This window comes from Schistocerca piceifrons, unplaced genomic scaffold (genome assembly GCF_021461385.2).
Source record: "Schistocerca piceifrons isolate TAMUIC-IGC-003096 unplaced genomic scaffold, iqSchPice1.1 HiC_scaffold_625, whole genome shotgun sequence".
Lineage (NCBI taxonomy): Eukaryota > Metazoa > Arthropoda > Insecta > Orthoptera > Acrididae > Schistocerca > Schistocerca piceifrons.
Genome location: NW_025728867.1, coordinates 72,501 through 80,000, shown reverse-complemented (window position 1 = coordinate 80,000; position 7,500 = coordinate 72,501). Strand labels below are relative to the sequence as shown.

Sequence of the window (7,500 nt, the reverse complement as noted above, 5' to 3'; positions counted from 1 at the left end):
TCCGAGTCGTTTGCTCGCGCTTCAGCATATCAAGCAAGCCGGAGATCTCACCCATTTAAAGTTTGAGAATAGGTTGAGGTCGTTTCGGCCCAAGGCCTCTAATCATTCGCTTTACCGGATGAGACTCGTACGAGCACCAGCTATCCTGAGGGAAACTTCGGAGGGAACCAGCTACTAGATGGTTCGATTAGTCTTTCGCCCCTATACCCAGCTCCGACGATCGATTTGCACGTCAGAATCGCTACGGACCTCCATCAGGGTTTCCCCTGACTTCGTCCTGGCCAGGCATAGTTCACCATCTTTCGGGTCCCAACGTGTACGCTCTAGGTGCGCCTCACCTCGCAATGAGGACGAGACGCCCCGGGAGTGCGGAGGCCGCCGCCCCGTGAAGGGCGGGGAAGCCCCATCCTCCCTCGGCCCGCGCAAGGCGAGACCTTCACTTTCATTACGCCTTTAGGTTTCGTACAGCCCAATGACTCGCGCACATGTTAGACTCCTTGGTCCGTGTTTCAAGACGGGTCGTGAAATTGTCCAAAGCTGAAGCGCCGCTGACGGGAGCGATTATTCCGCCCGAGAGCATCCCGAGCCAACAGCGGCGCGGGTCCGGGGCCGGGCCAGGTAGGTCCGTCATCCGGGAAGAACCGCGCGCGCTTGCCGGGAGCCCGAGCGCCCAAAGGGGCGAATCGACTCCTCCAGATATACCGCCGGGCAGCCAGCCAGGACACCGGGGCTCTGCCCAACAGACGCGAACCGAGGCCCGCGGAAGGACAGGGCTGCGCACCCGGGCCGTAGGCCGGCAACCCCAGCGGGTCGCGACGTCCTACTAGGGGAGAAGTGCGGCCCACCGCACACCGGAACGGCCCCACCCCGCGGCGAGTGGAAAGGCACCGGACACGACCCCGCCGCGGATTGCTCCGCGCGGGCGGCCGGCCCCATCTGCCGAGGGCGGAGGCCAGTGGCCGGATGGGCGTGAATCTCACCCGTTCGACCTTTCGGACTTCTCACGTTACCCCAGAACGGTTTCACGTACTTTTGAACTCTCTCTTCAAAGTTCTTTTCAACTTTCCCTCACGGTACTTGTTCGCTATCGGTCTCGTGGTCATATTTAGTCCTCAGATGGAGTTTACCACCCACTTGGAGCTGCACTCTCAAGCAACCCGACTCGAAGGAGAGGTCCCGCCGACGCTCGCACCGGCCGCTACGGGCCTGGCACCCTCTACGGGCCGTGGCCTCATTCAAGTTGGACTTGGGCTCGGCGCGAGGCGTCGGGGTAGTGGACCCTCCCAAACACCACATGCCACGACAGGCGCAGCCTGCGGGGTTCGGTGCTGGACTCTTCCTGTTCGCTCGCCGCTACTGGGGAATCCTTGTTAGTTTCTTTTCCTCCGCTTAGTAATATGCTTAAATTCAGCGGGTAGTCTCGCCTGCTCTGAGGTCGTTGTACGAGGTGTCGCACGCCACACCGCCAGCCGGCTGTGCACGCTACCGAGAAAGTACCGGTATGCGAACCGCCAGGCGACGGGCGCGCATCGCACGTTTGAGGAGACGCGGCCGGCCCCACAGGCGGCCGCGACACTCCCAGGTCTGCGAAGCGGGGCAAACGCCGCGCGCTTCAGTATACGTAGCCGACCCTCAGCCAGACGTGGCCCGGGAACGGAATCCATGGACCGCAATGTGCGTTCGAAACGTCGATGTTCATGTGTCCTGCAGTTCACATGTCGACGCGCAATTTGCTGCGTTCTTCATCGACCCACGAGCCGAGTGATCCACCGTCCTGGGTGATCTTTTCTCAAGTTTCCGCCGTCTCTTTCGAGACGGTCGCATAGGCGGGAGTGAGGCGTGTGGCGGCCCCTGTTCCAGCGTTCTGTGTCCAACGGCCTCACGGCCGACGGGCGTCGTACGGCTCCACACCGGAGCGGACAGGCACTCGGGCGAAAGTCATTCAAAACCGGCGCCAGGCGCCAGGTGCCGCAGGCCAGCCGCTCCAGCGCTTCAGCGCTCGTACCACACAACATTGCCGCTAGTTTTGAGAGGCACGCGTGGTTCCGCACGCGGCGCACGGCTACTGCGAGCCGTACAGGTAGCGTGTTGCGCGACACGACACGCACATCGAAAGACATGCAGTCTAGTCGGTAATGATCCTTCCGCAGGTTCACCTACGGAAACCTTGTTACGACTTTTACTTCCTCTAAATGATCAAGTTTGGTCATCTTTCCGGTAGCATCGGCAACGACAGAGTCAATGCCGCGTACCAGTCCGAAGACCTCAACTAAATCATTCAATCGGTAGTAGCGACGGGGCGGTGTGTACAAAGGGCAGGGACGTAATCAACGCGAGCTTATGACTCGCGCTTACTGGGAATTCCTCGTTCATGGGGAACAATTGCAAGCCCCAATCCCTAGCACGAAGGAGGTTCAGCGGGTTACCCCGACCTTTCGGCCTAGGAAGACACGCTGATTCCTTCAGTGTAGCGCGCGTGCGGCCAGAACATCTAAGGGCATCACAGACCTGTTATTGCTCAATCTCGTGCGGCTAGAAGCCGCCTGTCCCTCTAAGAAGAAAAGTAATCGCTGACAGCACGAAGGATGTCACGCGACTAGTTAGCAGGCTAGAGTCTCGTTCGTTATCGGAATTAACCAGACAAATCGCTCCACCAACTAAGAACGGCCATGCACCACCACCCACCGAATCAAGAAAGAGCTATCAATCTGTCAATCCTTCCGGTGTCCGGGCCTGGTGAGGTTTCCCGTGTTGAGTCAAATTAAGCCGCAGGCTCCACTCCTGGTGGTGCCCTTCCGTCAATTCCTTTAAGTTTCAGCTTTGCAACCATACTTCCCCCGGAACCCAAAAGCTTTGGTTTCCCGGAGGCTGCCCGCCGAGTCATCGGAGGAACTGCGGCGGATCGCTGGCTGGCATCGTTTATGGTTAGAACTAGGGCGGTATCTGATCGCCTTCGAACCTCTAACTTTCGTTCTTGATTAATGAAAACATACTTGGCAAATGCTTTCGCTTCTGTTCGTCTTGCGACGATCCAAGAATTTCACCTCTAACGTCGCAATACGAATGCCCCCGCCTGTCCCTATTAATCATTACCTCGGGTTCCGAAAACCAACAAAATAGACCGAGGTCCTATTCCATTATTCCATGCACACAGTATTCAGGCGGGCTTGGCCTGCTTTAAGCACTCTAATTTGTTCAAAGTAACGTGCCGGCCCACCGAGACACTCAATAAAGAGCACCCTGGTAGGATTTCAACGGGGTCCGCCTCGGGACGCACGAGCACGCACGGGGCGGTCGCACGCCTTCGGCTCGCCCCACCGGCAGGACGTCCCACGATACATGCCAGTTAAACACCGACGGGCGGTGAACCAACAGCGTGGGACACAAATCCAACTACGAGCTTTTTAACCGCAACAACTTTAATATACGCTATTGGAGCTGGAATTACCGCGGCTGCTGCACCAGACTTGCCCTCCAATAGATACTCGTTAAAGGATTTAAAGTGTACTCATTCCGATTACGGGGCCTCGGATGAGTCCCGTATCGTTATTTTTCGTCACTACCTCCCCGTGCCGGGAGTGGGTAATTTGCGCGCCTGCTGCCTTCCTTGGATGTGGTAGCCGTTTCTCAGGCTCCCTCTCCGGAATCGAACCCTGATTCCCCGTTACCCGTTACAACCATGGTAGGCGCAAGAACCTACCATCGACAGTTGATAAGGCAGACATTTGAAAGATGCGTCGCCGGTACGAGGACCGTGCGATCAGCCCAAAGTTATTCAGAGTCACCAAGGCAAACGGACCGGACGAGCCGACCGATTGGTTTTGATCTAATAAAAGCGTCCCTTCCATCTCTGGTCGGGACTCTGTTTGCATGTATTAGCTCTAGAATTACCACAGTTATCCAAGTAACGTGGGTACGATCTAAGGAACCATAACTGATTTAATGAGCCATTCGCGGTTTCACCTTAATGCGGCTTGTACTGAGACATGCATGGCTTAATCTTTGAGACAAGCATATGACTACTGGCAGGATCAACCAGGGAGCTGCGTCAACTAGAGCTGAGCAGCCGGCCGCCCGGGAGTGTGTCCCGGGGGCCCGCGCGAACACGCAAGCGTCCGCTCAATCATTCTGCAAACAGGAGGAGGCTGAGCTCCCCTGCACAATACACCTCGAAACCCTCTCAGGTCCCGGCGGCGCGCAGCGCCGTCCCAAGTACTTGGTCGGGTTCGAGAGAGGCGCAATCGCCCGGAGTTAGGCGAGTAGACGCTTTCGGTGCGACCACCCGTGCTCCCAACTGAGCTTGCCGCTGCCGACAGAGGCCCGGGAGCGTGCTGTCGTGGCATTGCCGGCGGGAGACAACACGCGCCACCTACGGTGACCGGCAGCTCCAACGCCAGCGCCACAGAAGGACAAAAGCCCCACTTGGGTGCCGAAGCGAACTCTCCCAGCACAGCGCACACGCCCAACACATCCGCACAGCTGCGATACAAACCACCAGCGAGAACCGCTGGGGCGACCGAGCAGCAGACGGCGTCGCGGCGCCGAGCGCCGGGCGGCGGCGCATCCTCAACGCACACAGTCCTCAATCGGACCAGCACACTGCAGATGTCCACCGCGCTTCGCACCGGGCCCGCGAGGACCTACTTTGGCCGCACGGCGCCGCGCGCAGGGTGCGCCGGCGCGCAGCTGCGACGCCTGCCGCGTCCGTCGGCCGGCGCGCCTGCCACTGGCCGCCCCCACCAGCCGGCTGTAGCGCGTGCGCCCACGCACCGCGCGGCCAGCACGCCGGGAGGCGCCCCCTCACCGGCCGGGGACGGTCCCACCCAGCCACCGCCGCGTATCGCTTCACACCCAGATGCCGTTCAGTTTCGTCGGCATGGTGGGTATCGCTGGAACAACCGGTTAGTACCTCAACCTATCGTCGCCATCACCGATTCACCCCTAGCGAGAACAACCGCACCACAACGGGTTACCATTTCTTCATTTGCGTAACTTCACCAGAAAACGTAGGCGTCCATCGCCATTTGCAACTTCAACCATTATTGCATGCCTGTGTCAGGTGTCACGCCACACTACGTCTGCCCACATACACGCAACAAAATGTGCACGCCTAGACAATACGTGGAAGGTGGCCCCCGTACGTATGCGATGTCCATTGCTCGAACGACTGTCAACCGGCTTCTGTAGCATGTCGCAGATATGGAACGCGCTGCACCATGCCATCACGGTGTGTGAGGAGAGACGACTAGGTCCGAATACATCAACAGACAGCTCATGCTGATCGCCATCCACGGCGTCCGTTCCTCCCACACGTCTCTATGGCGTACCACACTGCAATCCAGCTCTCATAGGGAGACGACACGTAGCTGCGTGCACAATAATTTGCACTGTATGGTCCGCCGTTTTTGGGCGCAGTCGTTGTACGGTCACACATGTGCCACGATGTATCATTCAGTACATAAGGACGAATGTGCAGTACAGATTGTGGTTCACGCGTACGACATCAGCGGACAGTTGACACAGGCCGCACCACAACGTAGCCTGCGTACGTCGCATGCGAAGGGCATTGAACATGCAAACTTGTCACCAACCACCTTGCGAAGGCAGGGGGCAAGGTGGGGACGTGGGGAGAGGTGGGGGGGGGGGGGGGGGGCGGCATGTACGCCCTGCTGCCATCCACATTACAGTGTACAGCAGGAGCATGTGGAAAGTCAGCAAGACTTGCAAGGTGTTTAACATGAAGCGATACACAGGGGAGCGGGCAGTGCGAGTAGCGAACTATATTGCGAGGGTTGCGGGGTGGGCAACACTACACTAATTGAACGAGTCGTATAACAATTACAGAGCAGGTTTAGGCGACAACGTGGGTTACGATAGGCGACAACGTGGGTTACGTTAGGGGACAACGTGGGTTACGTTAGGGGACAACGTGGGTTACGTTAGGGGACAACGTGGGTTACGTTAGGGGACAACGTGGGTTACGTTAGGGGACAACGTGGGTTACGTTAGGGGACAACGTGGGTTACGTTAGGGGACAACGTGGGTTAGGTTAAGGCACAACATGGGTTAGGTTAAGGCACAACATGGGTTAGGTTAAGGCACAACATGGGTTAGGTTAAGGCACAACATGGGTTAGGTTAAGGCACAACATGGTTAGGTTACGGCACAACATGGGTTAGGTTAAGGCACAACATGGGTTAGGTTAAGGCACAACATGGGTTAGGTTAGGGGACAACATGGGTTAGGTTAGGGGACAACATGGGTTAGGTTAGGGGACAACATGGGTTAGGTTAAGGCACAACATGGGTTAGGTTAGGGGACAACATGGGTTAGGTTAAGGCACAACATGGGTTAGGTTAGGGGACAACATGGGTTAGGTTAGGGGACAACATGGGTTAGGTTAAGGCACAACATGGGTTAGGTTAAGGCACAACATGGGTTAGGTTAAGGCACAACATGGGTTAGGTTAGGGGACAACATGGGTTAGGTTAGGGGACAACTTGGGTTAGGTTAGGGGACAACATGGGTTAGGTTAAGGCACAACATGGGTTAGGTTAAGGCACAACATGGGTTAGGGTTAGGGCACAACATGGGTTAGGTTAGGGCACAACATGGGTTAGGTTAGGGCACAACATGGGTTAGGTTAGGGGACAACATGGGTTAGGTTAGGGGACAACATGGGTTAGGTTAGGGGACAACATGGGTTAGGTTAGGGGACAACATGGGTTAGGTTAGGGGACAAACATGGGTTAGGTAGGGGACAACATGGGTTAGGTTAGGGGACAACATGGGTTAGGTTAGGGGACAACATGGGTTAGGTTAGGGGACAACATGGGTTAGGTTAGGGGACAACATGGGTTAGGTTAAGGCACAACATGGGTTAGGTTAAGGCACAACATGGGTTAGGTTAGGGGACAACATGGGTTAGGTTAGGGGACAACATGGGTTAGGTTAGGGGACAACATGGGTTAGGTTAAGGCACAACATGGGTTAGGTTAGGGGACAACATGGGTTAGGTTAAGGCACAACATGGGTTAGGTTAGGGGACAACATGGGTTAGGTTAGGGGACAACATGGGTTAGGTTAAGGCACAACATGGGTTAGGTTAAGGCACAACATGGGTTAGGTTAAGGCACAACATGGGTTAGGTTAGGGGACAACATGGGTTAGGTTAGGGGACAACTTGGGTTAGGTTAGGGGACAACATGGGTTAGGTTAAGGCACAACATGGGTTAGGTTAAGGCACAACATGGGTTAGGTTAGGGGACAACATGGGTTAGGTTAGGGGACAACATGGGTTAGGTTAGGGGACAACATGGGTTAGGTTAAGGCACAACATGGGTTAGGTTAGGGGACAACATGGGTTAGGTTAAGGCACAACATGGGTTAGGTTAGGGGACAACATGGGTTAGGTTAGGGGACAACATGGGTTAGGTTAAGGCACAACATGGGTTAGGTTAAGGCACAACATGGGTTAGGTTAAGGGACAACATGGGTTAG

At 56.3% G+C, this 7,500-nt stretch overlaps 2 non-coding genes and 1 pseudogene across 2 annotated transcripts; all 3 read right to left on the bottom strand.

The window, feature by feature from the left end:
* Nucleotides 1-1,438, bottom strand: part of LOC124764108 — a 4,212-nt pseudogene extending 2,774 nt beyond the window's left edge.
* Nucleotides 1,439-1,626: 188 nt separating this feature from the next.
* Nucleotides 1,627-1,781, bottom strand: LOC124764092. The gene has a single exon (XR_007012679.1). It is a non-coding gene; the product is annotated as a 5.8S ribosomal RNA (ribosomal RNA).
* A 352-nt stretch (nt 1,782-2,133) lies between these two features.
* LOC124764100 lies at nt 2,134-4,042 on the bottom strand. The gene has a single exon (XR_007012686.1). It is a non-coding gene; the product is annotated as a small subunit ribosomal RNA (ribosomal RNA).
* Nucleotides 4,043-7,500: the final 3,458 nt, after the last annotated feature.